Source organism: Rattus norvegicus, chromosome 18 (assembly GCF_021556685.1).
Source record: "Rattus norvegicus strain SHRSP/BbbUtx chromosome 18, alternate assembly SHRSP_T2T, whole genome shotgun sequence".
In the NCBI taxonomy this organism is placed as follows: domain Eukaryota; kingdom Metazoa; phylum Chordata; class Mammalia; order Rodentia; family Muridae; genus Rattus; species Rattus norvegicus.
Window position 1 is genome coordinate 83,685,001 of NC_141551.1, and position 15,820 is coordinate 83,700,820.

A 15,820-nucleotide genomic window follows, 5' to 3' on the forward strand; every position below is an offset into this window, starting at 1 on the left:
ACAACTGTCAGACAGAGATTGCACTCAACAGGAGGTTCCTCCTTCAGGTGTTCATTCACCTAAAGCGGAAACAACGCTCCACAACCAGGCTTTAGCCTGACAAGCAAGATAAAGGTAATAAGTTGAAAACTAAAAGCGTGGTATGCTTATAACCATCTAAAATGCAGGCTTTCAGTTGGTTTAGTCATAAACAATTACACAAAAAGAAATTGACTTTTTAGAAGCATAATGTGCTTTTGCCGTGGCTCACATTCAGGTTTTTAAATGAACCAGTTAGTGATCAATACATCTCAAAGGAGTAAGTCCAGTCATTTGCCATAAAGGGCAAAGCCCTAAACACAGCTCTCAGTAAAAGTAAACGTTCTTCCCATCTTGTGTCTGGCCTCACAGACTCCTATTCACAAGTGTACACATTCAGAAAGCTTTCTGAGCATTCAGCACTGCCAAAGATAAAGACATTAGGACAGCCTCCTGGCAGGTAAAGACGTTCTATGTGCTTTGAAAGATGTGCCTCTGGTTCATAGTGGAAGAGAAATACATTAAGGCATCAAGGAAATGTAAAAGGGTCATCTGTAAATGTGAGGGTTAGTGACTTAAAAAATAACAGTCAATTTGATAGAGAGTGAACGGAGGAAGAACAGGCAATTGCTGGGCTCAGAATACCAAGCCAAACTGCAGACTGTGAGAAGCATTGAAAAATCAATGCAGAAAAATAAACAAAATACAGGTATTAAGAAAAATCAATCACTTTGAAAAGCTTCTAAATAAATAATAACAGTAAAAGTACTATTTCTTTTTGTAAAAACAATACAGGTCTTTACCTCTGTGTAATCTGGTTTCCTACAGGGAAGCAAGGTCTTTGGAAAGTGGACCACTGCTGCTGCCCATATGGGACTCTTTTGAAACACTAAAGACCAACAATTCGCTGAAGAGACCTTCATTTATTTTGAGCTGTTGTTGATCAATGTACAGATCTCATGTTTCCCCCAAATAAGCTTTCAAATTTCAAATTGCAATTAGTACTATCCTTTTGACCATTTAAATAATGTTAGCAACATAATATAAAATTATCACTGGGACATTGGGAATGAGACATAGGGTCATTATTTTGTTTTGGATGCCAGGCACGGTTCCTTAGGATATCTCAATTCCCACATCAGAAGATGTGGAACGAAACTCCGGTTGACAGGTTGAATCTTAGTTTTGTGACAATGTTTATGTTGGATGTATTATGAAAATCCAAAGTAAGTAAAACAATTTCCCAATTCTAAAGTAAAGAATCCTAGTCATTTATACAATGCATAGATCCAGAGATATGGTTTGGAAATCTAGAAGGCTATTCTTCCTACTATAAAAATAGATACAGGTGATAAAAATGGTAAATAGGATACATCATAGGAGAAAAAAAGGTACCTTAGCTTTCTGGGCTTCCATAATAAAGTTCTATGAACTGGGTGGATTATACAACAGTATTATGTCATGATTTTAGAGGTTACCTCTCTGAATTGAGGCTTAGAAGTACAGTATCATGGTGGAATACTTGCTAGCAAGCACAAGGCCATAAATCGTCTCTGTGACCACAAACACATTGGTACAAAATCAATCTCTCTCTCTCTCTCTCTCTCTCTCTCTCTCTCTCTCTCTCTCTCTCTCTCTCTCTCTCTCTCGCTCTCTCGCTCTCTCGCTCTCTCGCTCTCCCTCTCCCTTTCTCCCTATCTCTCTCTTTCTCTGTCCTTCCCTTCTCCCATCCCCAGCTCTCTGCCTAATTTTGTTAGGATCAGTTCTTACTGACAGCTACGAGGGGGTAGATATGTCTTAGCCTTTTCACTTGGTTTATAGGAGATACTGACATACTCATAGGGCATTCTTCTCGTGTTTATCCATGTTTAAACAGCCCTCTGTGATAATCATACTAATCATTTGGGCTTATGCTACTTATGGGAATCTTTCCACAATTAATTATATTTGTGATGATGCTGCTTCCTAATGAAGTCCCATGATGTGATAATTCTGAGGACAGAGTATGGGAGATAAAGGAGCACAGGATTCTGGTGGGATATTGTGTGATACTTCTCCTGGGGCAATGTAAACAATCATTGATTTACCCCAAATAGGGAACCAATGCCAGGACAAAGTAAAGAGTCTACCAATGTCCAAACTGGTAAACCAGATAATTTATTAGAATTACTTATAGGAGGACAGATATGTGATTGCTTAAGGATGCACACGCATGCTTGAAAGGCATAACCACAACCTGGGAAAAGACTCACAAAAGCTGCACCTCCAGAACTCCCTGACTGACTTTCAAGAAGCTTGATGGGGTGGGAAGGGCTTTGTTTCCTAGTAATTATTCACTGTTTCTGTAACATTAAAAGAAGCTTTGTGGGTCTTTTAAGTTTATGCTTTCCTAGACCAATCAAGCTTTTCTCTCTGCTTTTCATGAGCTTCTTAGCTCCCTACTAGAAGGAATCCTTCAATTCAGAGGAAATTACCACAGGACCAAAGATACACCATCAAATCCACAACACAGCAATAAATAATTTTTTCAAATATAAAATGTAAACATAAAATATATATGATATGATTCTCTTCTATTATATATTCTCAATCACTCTTGGTTACAAGGAAAAAAAATTTCTTTTGTAAAAAACATAGATTATAGCTGAATATGTATCCAGATATGTCCTTGATAATTTTGTGTGTGTGTGTGTGTGTGTGTGTGTGTGTGTGTGTGTGTGTGTTGTAGATCAAAGACAGGGTCTTGTGCATATTAAACAAGAATTCTACCACTGAGATACACCCATAGGTTTTTGTGGCATAGGGTCTCAAATTCACCATTCTCCTACTTCAACTTGCAGAATGCTGAAATCGTAAGCACAAGTTACTACTATACCTCACCCTGATAATATTTCTATGCTAACCAAAGTAGCCATGCAGCTGATAAAATTAGGAAGTGAAATTCCACAGTAAATATTCCTCATATATCAAAGATCTACATTCATAATCTGCCAAAATATTAGCTTTTCTAATATCAGAAAATTGTGAAGTGATGGATATATGTGAAAGCTAACACATGATTAGAGAAGTATCTACTATGTATCTCACTGGGCTCTGGTGATACCAGTATTCTTAATTTAGTGACTCTCCTATCCACCCTGGATAGAGCAAGGAGTAAGGCATTCTTTAAGCACAAGCTCAATGTCTTTCAGGGGAAGTGACTCAACCAAATGCACACTCTCCAGTTTGAGTGATTGAAGACATCCAGAGCAACTCGTTCCCTTCACTTTAGCATGAACCCTATACTTTCCAGTATTTCTATCTTTTGTAGAAAATAGTAAGGAACAGATTTTTACAAATAAGAAACACAAACACCCCTTTTCTGGGATGTACAGACAGATCACCAAAAGTACAAGAGAAACCCTGTAAAGCCTTTGCAGGATAATCAGGCTTTACCACCTGGTTTTTAGTTGTCTTGGTGAAATAACATTGCCAAGGCAATAGGAGAAACAGTTACTGAACGTATGATTTCATAGAGTGAGTCTGTGACCGTCATGTCAGGGAGCACGGCAGCAGTCAGGCAGGTATGGATCTAAAGCTGCTGCTGAGAATTTACATCCTAATCTGCATGCAGAGGACAAAGAGAGAGCTAATTAGAATGGCTTGTACTTTCAAAAACCTCAAAACCCACTCTAGCACATCACCTCCAACACTGCCATACCTCCTAATCCTTTCCAAACAGTCCCACCTACTGGGACTAAAATATTCAATTATATGAGTCTCTGGGGGGTCTATTCTCACTCAGGCCACAACAATGCCTGTATTTGCAAAAAGTAGTGGTTCACTTCTCCATCCATTCCTCCATTCTGGAGACATTTATGGAGCACTAAAAACACACAAAGAACCGAGTCAGAGAAGCAAGGAACTATGGTGACACTCCTTGGTCTTAGCTGTGCTGTTCTCCAGCCCCAGGAGACTGAGGGAAAATCTGCCATAGGAATCCCTCTTCTCTCTGCAACTCCATTTTAAATCACAGGCCCAATTCAGGGAGAAAAGAAATCCATTCTTGTCAACAGCTTGCCTCTTTTTATACTTCCACTGAACAAAGTGTTGAAGGGCAAAATCTGTTGCTGAGATAATCAGGATTAAGGACTCTGTGGCAGGTGCTAAACGAACGGAAGCACCACAACATTACCTACGACGTCCAATGTTGCGAGGAGGGTTTTTCTAGCTGGATATGCAAGTAAGTACAGGCAAGAGCTGGGAGGTCATGTTCTGCCAAGTTTAAAATTGTACTTCTTCAAGGTATGCAGCATAGCTCAAATCTTTCAGCATCTAAGAGGTTTTTCTACTTGGGAATGGCAGTATTTTGTAGGTCGCAGAAGGTAGGAAGATAAAATGTGAATAGATGCCCTCCATAATAAGACTAATAAGACACAGAATACTAAATTATTGTTTGGGATATGGCCCAGTTGGTAGAGTGCCCAGTATCCCTCAAATTGCTTGTGGTAGTATAAGCTGGTAACCCTAGCAAGGCTGCAGGAGGTAGAGGCAAGATGATCAGAAGTTCAACATTATTCTCAGCTACATAGTGAATCCGAGGCTAACACGGAAAATATGAGACTTATCTCAAAGACAGTAAATGAAATATATGAGTAAATCCTATTTAAGATGACATTTTAAAATCTTACATATTGACAGAAACCCAAGTGTTTTTTCTGTACATACATACAATGTAATTTCATATCACGTTTACTGTCTCTAAAATGTAGCCATTTCTTCATAGTGAAAGCATCTAAGCTTTATCTGTTATACTTTACTATGTAGCAGAACACCAAAGCTTGTTTCTTTTGCTTTTCTGTCATGATCTGTTTGCCTTTTTCATTTTCTCCAGGCAAGATGAAATTGCCATAATAATCATTATTTCAAAGTAGCTGTTGTCATTCATATGAGAAGCGCTTGTGAAAGTGTTGTTATATTTTTCTCTTACTCTTACATTTTCCTCCATCCAATTTTCCTATTTTTTCGCACTTAAAGTTAATCTCCACCTTTTTTCCTATCAATTTACTGTTCCCACATACATCATCAAAATAATCTTTAACCTCATAAAACCATTTCACCATTGGTGGCCTGTTTTGGTTTATGATCTTTGTGATGTTTGCATAGGCTTTAAGGTTATTTGTATGTCTTGCATGTTTGGGGGATGTTGATGGTACAGCTTTTTTCCCCCTTTCTGGAAATATGAGGCACTGAGTTCCAACAGGAAGGTGCTCACTGGGAAGATTCACAAATAAAAATGGAAATTATGTAGAAACAGAAGTAAAAATACAATATAGGAATACAGGAAACATGAAAGAAAAGCAAGGCAGTATTGTTCCTGCTGAAGGTTAAAACATCCTACAGAACATTGAGGGTCTCAATAGGTCACACATAAACCTCCAGTGATCCCAAGGTTAACCCCAGAGGCAGATTAATCAAAGGCTACAGAAAGGGGAAACTAGCAACATAGAAGAAAGTCACCAAACTGGGTAACAAAATCAGCAATAATAGTGGGAAAGATCAACAATGTGAAAGAGATCCATCCTTAAACAGACATCAAAGAAGAATTTCTCCATATTATATCACAGTCAAGATGACGTAAGAGTCTGTGAAACCTTGTGCAAGAATGCTGCTTTTGTGTATGAGAGTCTGTGCATTTGTGTTCATGTGTGGTTATAAAAAGTGCATGGTGATTTGGGAAGGACTTTGACTCTATCCATGTTTACTTTTAAATTTTAGTGTTCTCGGCCTCTTGATAAAACACAGTTAATATAGCATCATATACCCCTTATGTTGCTCAGTGTACCTGTTTTCATCAGTTAAATATTTCAAAAAATGGCTCGTAGCTAAATGAAAATGTATATCATATTGTTACATTCTACAATTTCATTAAATTATGATCTTGCTTGAACCCCCGTAAAAAGAGAAAAATACGAATAAGTGACATTTTTAAGCTTAACAAACTAATGATAAATATTTTATAACATATTTTAGACACATTTTTGTATTCTAGACCAAACAAAGAAAAACATACATAAAACCAACAATCTTACTTTCAGATAAAACATTGGCACACAAAACTAAATATAAAATACTACTTTTCTGTCTTTGTATCAGTTATTTCTGTCCACTGAAGGACACAAAAGCTTTTCTGAAGCAAGCAGAGGTCGAGTAACTGTTCAGCTTTTACTGTTCAGAGCCCACTGTGTTAGACTAATCATTGTGAATGATGACTGTAATCTTTTTTCATGGGAATATAAAGTATAAATTGTTAATAATCAATTAATATGGCTTCTGTAGAAGAAAGAAGTGGTTTACAGCAATGCCGTTGCTGGGAGCTCATTCATATAAAAAGAATGATGGGGGATTAGAGATATGGGTCACTGGGTAAAAGTGCCTCTTGCCATGACATGACAACAGGAGTTCTATCCTTGGGATTCCCGTGGCAAAAGAACTGAGCCCTAAGCCCTTCGGGATTTTTGTCTCTATGCATGTCATGACTCATGCAAACCTCCCTGTGTGTGTGTGTGTGTGTGTGTGTGTGTGTGTGTGTGTGTGTGTGTGTCAACATCCATGCAAAATGTTGAGAGAGAGACAGACAGACACAGAGAGAGAGACAGACAGAGAGAGAGAGAGAGAGAGAGAGAGAGAGAGAGATTCTCTACCTTGATTCATATCCCCGTCCAATCCCCACCCCTGCCCAGGGTTAGCATGCCATGTTATTATGGAAGGTTCTATTTCCAGATCTTTTAAATGCCAGAGATGATGTAATAAAGTAAAATTGGCAAAGTGCCACACTTCTAGTAAATGTGATATTGGCAATAAATTACAACAACCCCTCACTTGCCAATGTGTGCCTCTGAGTGTTGTTCTAGCCTTAAAATAAGTTCAAATATGTTTGCATATTGTCAGGAAATTCATTAACCTTTTCTGATTTCAATAGAGCTGTATGAAGTATGCCTACCTATTAGAAACCATGGGAACAAGGATAAATTGGATCACTTGGATATTTAGGTCTCTAGTTTCTTGTCATATTGAAAAATAAGTAGCACTGCAGGAATTCCAATATCCATGTCTTGCCACTTGATGCAGAAGGCATTTTGATCCATAATTAAATCTGTGCTCTTTCTCGCTAAGAGAATTGAAATATCCTACGGTGTTTTATAAGAAGTTTTGACATTATCTTTCCATTTAGAATCATGTTATGACAGTTTACAATTTTCCTTCTAAAAGGGCACAAAAAAACACATCACACGCTAATTGAAGACCTGCCAGTTCAAGCATTAATCAGATCTCTTTTGGCTACACTGTAGCTTATGGTTATACTCGATGCGCATGTGCAATAAGGCAGTTATGTCCAGCAATAATGCAACAATGAGATATCCATTGTGTTGCCATACATATCTCTAATAATAAAAGTTGTTTTTTCTCTCCTCCTCTTTCCCTTTCTCCTCATTTTTTTCCCCTTCTGTAACAAAAAGATTTGATCTTTCAGATCAGCTGACTGGACAGTTGTCTACTTATATATTAACTTCTAAAAACAAAAGAACTTTTGACCATAAGGAAAAAAATGAAATGTCCAAGAAGTTCTACTAGCTTGAAACCAAACTCATAGTCACAGCAGGCACAGAGAAGAAACAGAAATGTTACACCATAGGCTCAGAGTCTAATTCACAAATGAAATCATGTCTACCTACTGTTACTAATGGACTAAATCAAATCACTTTCTTTTTGTTTTGTTTTGTTTTTAACTTTTCAACAAATGTTATACTTGCGGTTGCTGTGTAACAATCATTGCAAGGAGTAAGTTGGGTGCTAAAATGGAAAGAGATCAAATTCAGTCCTCAGCCTCATGGAGTATATATAGTTCATTGGGGGAGTTGTTATTAAATAATTACTTTGGGTGAAAACTGCAAATTAATGCATGCATTACAAGGAAGAGTCTGTGGTACAGGACAAAGAGGCTTTTCTTGGTATATGAACTTTTAGATCCTAAGGTATTTATTTATTTATTTATTTATTTATTTATTCACTTTATGCCCTAACCATGCCCTTCCCCCACCCCTCTTCTCCCACCCCAACCCTTACAAACTCTTCCCCCAGAATCCCCTCCCCTTCTCTGTGGGGGAAGCCTCCTTGGACATTCAATCCCCATAAGCCTAAGTGCATCTTCTCTCACTGAGGCCCAACTAAGCAGGCTAGGTAGGGGAAAGGGATCCAATAACAGGCCGCCAAATCAGAGACAGCCTCTGCTCCAATTGTTGGAAGACTCCTGTGAAGATCAAGCTGTATATCTGCTATGAATGTGTAGGAGGCATAGGTCTAGCCCCTGAATGTTCTTTGGCTGGTGATTCATACTCAGTGAGTCCCCATGGACCCAGATTAGTTGACTCCATAGGTCTTCTTGTGGTCTCCTTGACCCTTCTAACTTGCTCAATTTCTATCCCCAACTCTACCGCAAGACTCCCTGAGTACTGCTTAATGTTTGGCTTTGGGTCTCTGTGTCTGTTCCCATCTGCTGAGGGAAGAAGCCCCTCAGGAGACAGTTATGCTAGGCTCTTGTTGGCAAGCACAGCATACTACCACCAACAGTGTCAGAGACTGGCTTTCTTACATGGGTCAGTCATTGGTTGGCCATTCCTTCAGTTTCTGCTTCATCTTTATGCCTGTGCATCTTGTATGCGAGACAAATTTTGGGTTGAAGGTTTTATGGGTTGGTTGATATCGCTCAACTATGTTCATAGCAGCCTTTCTTGTAAAAGCCGGAAACTGGAAACAACCTGGATGTCCCTCAAGATAAGGAAAATATGGTATATCTACACAGTGGAATACTATTCAGCATTAAGAACAAAGAAATCATGAAATTTGCAGGCAAATGGAACTAGAAAATATCATACTGAGTGAGGTATAAACCAAACTCAGAAAGACATAAATAGTATGTGCTCATAACTGGACATTATCCATAAAGTAGAGGATAACCATGCTACAATCTACAGATCCAATGAAACTAGGTAATAGTGAGGGCTCAAGAGAAGAGGCTTGAATCTCACTCAGAAGGGGAAACAATAGTCATCAGAGGTGGATGGAGGGAGGGAGCTGTGTGGAAGAGGGGATGAGGAGGGGAACAGGGATCAGGGGTAGGAGAGGGTTGGGAGTGAGAATAGCAATTGATGGGGACATCTCTGGGAGAAGCTGGAGTCCTAGGATGGGGAAGGATCCAGGGAGTCTATGGGGATGACCCTAGCTGAGACTCCTACCAGGGAAGATATGGAGACTACAGGGAGATGTGACCACCACCCCCCTGCAGCCAGGCAGGACTTCCAGTAGGGTGAAAATATAAGATTTTAAGTATGAAATTTTGCTCACTGGTGAGAACAGAGAAAAATGAGTGTGCACGGCGTGTGTATATACTTGCATATAACTCCAATTTCAAAGAGCAGGAAAAGAGGGATAAACAAACAACGAAATACTGGGACACTTCAGAAATAAAACCATTGATTTTCTTTTAATTTCAGGAACGTTTCATGGACATGGGCCTTGGAAGGAGAAGGAATAGTTCTTCCAGTTTGAGAAAACTTTGTTTAGTAAGTTATCTGTGTCAACATGAGAAAACAAAAAAAAAAATTGAGAAGTCCACAAGAAAAGAGAGAATACATGGTTATGAGAACTGGCATTATGCCAGCATCAATGTGCAAATGTTGACATGGCTTGGTTCCTCTTGATTCTGAGTTCCATCACCTGACTATGCTGCTGCATTGATTTCAGAACTACTGATCTGTGTACTCTGCCTCTCACCTTCAATGTCTGCTTCCTCCTTGAACATCATCACAATATCAGCAGCATGTCACTCAGGTTTTCACCTGAGTTGTCTACATAAACGCTGTAGAAAACTAACACAATACCAAAGACACAAAAGTTTTCATGAAATATCCAGAAAGCCTTTCCAGTGTCCTGAGCAAGATCTAGTTAGAAGCGGGGTTCTCTGGGACAAAGGCCAATCTCACTCAACTAGAGAAAGGGGGATTTGACCTCAAGAGGCATATGCAGAACCGACTTACACAGGCAGTATATGTAATCTAACAGAACTGAGAAAACTTTAAAGAATCTCACTTTACTATCAAAATTGTTAGACAAATGGTGAATAAAAATAATAGTTTAAAAGAATAAGTCCGGAGACACGGTAGTAGTTCATTCCTCCAGAAATAAATAGGCTTTGTTCTTAAGGTCTTAGAGAAAAATAAAATGTTTAGTTGCTGATTCTATTTGCTTCTGGAGAACTCTGTGTCAGTGTTTTCTCTCGTGTGGATGTCAGGGATGTGCTTCTTTCTTTCTAGTGGGAGACAGAAGCCGCAGCAGAAGTTTCCTGAGCTTCACTGCAGGATCTGTGGCTCATGGCTTGTGGCTGTCCTCCAAATAGTCTCATTTATATTGGAGTGACGTGGAAGGTGGGGTCATATTCTTGTGGTTGATTTATCTGGGAGAAATGTTCTATGGGCTTTAAAATGAGGTTTTTGTCAGGGCTCTACTGTATTTTGCTTGTGCATCCTGTGCCTATGAAGGATAGGAGTAACATCCCAGTATACATAAAGCATCCAGTGGCCAGCTCATATGACCATAGTCTATATATTCTGTTATCGGTTCCTAATAGTTAGCAGTAAAGAACAATACCTAAGGTGCAGAAATTAAAGTTATTCAGCAAGCTTTGAAAGTTTCCATTTGAAGTGACATTTTGGTTCCTGACTCTTCTCAGGACTGGTTATGGTTGAAGCACCGAGGCTTCAGAATGATGATGCTTCACAGAGTTCCTTAACTACTGCCACAGGGACCAGGTTCCCCAAAACATGGTAAATGAAGTCAGAAACTGTCTAAGGGTTACTTTGTTACTATTGGAACAGTTGCTTTATGTGAGAGAGACTTAAACCCAAATAATAACGTATGGATCAGTGAGGGATGTCTATCAGTTTTAGGACAACTTCTAAATGTGAGTGAATCCTTAGGTTCAATCCCCAGTTACACACACACACACACACACACACACACACACACACACACACTCATACATGTACACACTCACACAAACTCACACTTATACAACATATATACACAGTCATACATACACACACTCATATGGACATATACACACTCACACTCACTCTATTCACTTACACACACTTTCATACACACTCACACTCTCATATTTACAGTCATACACATGCATAATACACACATATACATGCATGCACTCACATTCATACTTCGCTTACACAACACACATACACTGACTCATATATACTCACACGCATGCACATACACACTCATACACATACACACACTCACACACTTCACTTACGCAATGCACTCACACACACTTACTTATATTCACACAACACACTCACATACACTGACTCATATACACACACACACACACACACACACACACACACACAATAACCGTATAAGGAAGAACTCTATTTGAAGATATTGCAAATATTCTAAATGACCTAAAATAAATGAACTGAGCTCATGGCCATGCGCTTCATTTCCTGTTTTGGATTTGATCACATTCCACATTCCGAAGCTGAATAATTCAGTTTCACTGAGCTGTTTTCACTCTACTTTTGAGATGTTCTTAAATGCTTTCCCTTCCATGTATGGTGCTAGCTTGAGAGACTTTAATTTGCCTATCAATAAAGAACAGGTTCTTCATTTACATAACTATGGGTCCTATCTTGTGGGGAAGGCTTTAAATCCCATCAAAAGCAGTTGACTACTCCCATGATATTTGGGCCAACACTGCACCAGTGGACTATCTTGCCATCAAGTCATTTTTGTAGTTTGCTGAGATCAAAACTGGATGAGATTGATGATAACTCCTTTCCAGTAGTGTGCACAGCACTTTCCAGCACTGTGAAAGCTACCACTAAGAATGACACTACAATACCAGCTTGATTTCTCAATATTCTATGATTCAGTATGTGGCATCTTCAGCAATAGGATCTTACCTTCAAATTCTGGTGCGTAATAAAGAACAGAGACAATAGTGGGAGCCTGTGGCACCGTACTTAGCCAAAAACTCTAATAGAGGTAACTGACTCCTCATGTTGGAGGGTCTAAGTCTGTTCTACATAGTAGGAGTATTGCTGCCCAATAGAAGGGTAATGCCAATAATTCGGTAATAAGCTCCTTTTATATGTCCATATTTCAGGAAGATTCTGCAATAGCAGTTGTTCATGTGACTTGTCTAGAAGCTCTCGAGCATTAGTTATGTTCCCTACCCGTGTTCCATCCTTTACCCTGCTTTCCCACTCCCACCCACGGAGTCCTTCCTATTCCTTTTCTCCTTTACATCTCCGTGAAAATGAGAATCTCTTCTTCATGAAATTGCTTCATATGCTTGTACAGACAATTAGAGTATATCAGTTCCAATAAAGAAATAGTGTTTCTTCTAAAGTACATAAAAATCCTGCGCCCTCACAAAAGCATTTCTATGTAGATGCGTTCCCTTTGGCTAATCAGTCGGCATTTATAATGGTTACAATAGTGGCAACCAGTACGTATTTCGCAGTCCGCAATGATTTGGGCCTGAGTCTTAGGAGACTCTAACTGTAGATCCACCTTTGCAGCTTCCTTGTTCAGCTTTCAAACAGAAAATATTCGTTAACAAATCACAATTTTGTCTGTCTACAGAGGTCAGCTAAAAATGAGGACAGCTCCCAAGATACAACAGCCATGAGGCATTTTCTTGCCTATGGAAAAAGAACTGTAGCAAAATTCAAAATTTTCAGCAATGAATAGAAATATTTCTAGTAAGATAAAGGATTTCTTTCTTTTGCAGCTCTATTGTAGAATAAGTGAGACATGAATATATGTTGGATGTATACAATTTGATAATTTTGGACACACAAGTTCACACCCAGGAGGTCATCACTACAAACAAGGCAATGCTTGCTTGTGTATTATAAGGTCCCTTCAAAGTAGAAGGCAGTAATAGGAAATGTGTGAGGTTATTTTCAGTCCAAACAAAGAACTGAATAATTTCAGGAACCATGAGGTTAAGTAGAAATCCCAGGAGTACATCTAAAAGAGCCTCATTTAACCTTGAACTTCTGTCACTGTGTGCAAAAATAATGACAGGCTTTTGTCAGGGATTCAATGTGTCTATATAATAAGCACTGAGGTTTTGATACCTGAGCATTGGGAGAGTTATAGCCCACAAAACGTGTTTCAATGTTTAAATACAAATATTTATGATCATTAGCAAGTTCTTTAGGTTGTAAGGGACATTCTCCAGAGAGTCTGTACAATGTAAGGGCTCAGTTGTATCAGCTTTCATTAGCTAGTAGAAGGGAAAGTTGGTTCTGAAAAGTCAGAATCCAATGTCTGTGGTATCCTGTGGGAACAAGAGACCTTTTAAGTTGTCATTTTGTAATTGGCCAGTAAAATCATGAAAAGCATACCTTCTGTGTAGAGAAAGAGATTCTTAATTTTTTGTTTGATGTCATGGCCAAGGAAATACATTCAGATCTGATAAAATTGGAATGTATCTTCAGAACTTTGTGTTCCTGTGCACTAACCCTACCAGCAAGAGGAAGAAATTAATGCCACAAGACTCTCGATCTAAACAATAAAGAAAAAGTCATCCATATAACTCAAAACAATAAAGTCTTTGGGAGACTGGATATGGTTGGTGGTTCTGATATAGCTGTGCATTTTCAAGCACAGGGTGCTTTTGTAAATCCTTTGTCATAATTGTCTGCATGTATTGTTGATTTCCCCATATGTATGCAAAGATACATGAGGGGTAATGGAGTAAGGATATAATAAATAATATTGACCACGAATCTGTTTCTGAAATTAGGCAATGGTCATAGGAAGTAACAAGATTCAAAGCTGATATGCCAAGGAGGCAAGAAAGTTAGGCTTGTTTATGGGCTTCAAATCTTGTGCAACGTGGTAACCACACTAATTTTGTCTGTGACAAAGAGGGAAACAACAATGACGAGTACAATGATAATAAGCACTGTTTGACTATGTGCACATAATGGCTTTTCCTACTATGCCTCCTCTCTTCAGTAGGTACTGGGCAGTTGTAACAAGAACATTGCCAAATTTATTCAGGAAGCTAAAGACTTTGACTTTTTTATATACTGTTCATGTTAACCCTTTTTAGTTAAGAGTCTCTCAAGGCTGATTTTAAAGTCTATAAAAAAAAGACATCATGAAGGAGAAATAAAGTTGGAATATTATTAGGTTGTAAGTTAGAAATGTTTCTACCCTTGGAGTTTTAGAAATACTCCCTCCAAAATACTTCAGAACTGCATTAAATAATAGTGCCCATATACCAAGTAAGTCTCCTCACAACAGATTTACAGGCTGATGTTATTCAGTCCAGCCAGAACCCCTTGCTCCACAGATATAATGTTGACCCATTGTTATAGCCAACTCTTTTTCTAGATAAAACTTGAAAAACACAGACACCACTGAATTTTATCATGAAGGCAATGACCCTAGTGAAACTGACTAATGTCTTTTTTTAACAAATTGGCCTCTGAGTTCTGTGTAGGTGTTTCAGACTTACACAGAAACTAGAACACATGGTTAGGACAGGTACTGAAGAAGTAAGTAGGGATAACTTCCAAGGTTGCTTTCTAGAGAAGAGGCCTCAGCATCACTTTCAACTAAGTTTCAACAGGGATCATTGGATATCTCTGGAAAGCCAATTATAGTGCCTATGCAGCTAATATGTACAAAAGAACCCATTCAGCTAGACCTTCTTCCTCTTACAGGGTTCCTTTAAACATATAGCCTTGACCTTAGCATTACAGAATTGATTTGAGTTATTTCTCCATATGTCTGAATATCTAAAAAATTGACAATAAAATCTTGAATCTACTATTGTAGTGAATCTGGCTTTCAACTGAAGGAGAATTAGATGCTATGTAAACTACGATAGAGGCTCTTTGCCTTTTGCAATCAGCTATTACCTTCTTCTCTATGAGGAAACAGTAATTCAGCATTCTTTATATTTACCATGAGTTAGTGTCTGCTGATTCTGCCTGTGTTCATGAGTATGAACAGTGCCTTCAATTTTCATACTTATGTGTTATTTTATTTGTAGGATGTGACCGTACTATGATAAAGTGTCAAAGATGACTTTGCATCATGCTATGTTCTTCATCAGCTCATTACAGAGTGATTCAATGACAAATCTCCAAACTTCTGGGTTTCTATCTGACTCTTGGTCCCATTTACACCCTTTGGCCATGTTCAAAAACTGAACGTTGTTGGTCTTTGATGTGCTAAAGGTATACTGAAGAAAAGAGCAAGACAGAACAAGAATAGCTTTGGGCCCGCACATTCAAACCCAGTACACATAGAAGAGCAAAGGAAAAGGAAATATAGTGCATTAAGAATGATGGACTGCAGAAATGTACAGAGGACAATGGAAAGATAAAAGACCATTCATACTATTATCCTAGCTTTTTGAGAAAATGAAGTTCTTACAACTCCCACCAAAGTTGGACAGTGTCTTGGAGCATCTTGGGTAGGGTAACATGGCTTTGACATCAAAATTAGGTTGGATCCTGAAGGGGATTGTCTAAGGTCAACATCGTTATTCTCCACGGAGGTATGCTTTCATGGCCACTTTAGTGCCTACTGTACACAGTGTGTACCTTTGCCTCATCAAATACACTCTAACACATACAGAAATGTAGAACTCATAATTAGTTCATCCAAATTGAAATGATCTTGTGTAAGATAGGGACATAAATTATTTTTAAGG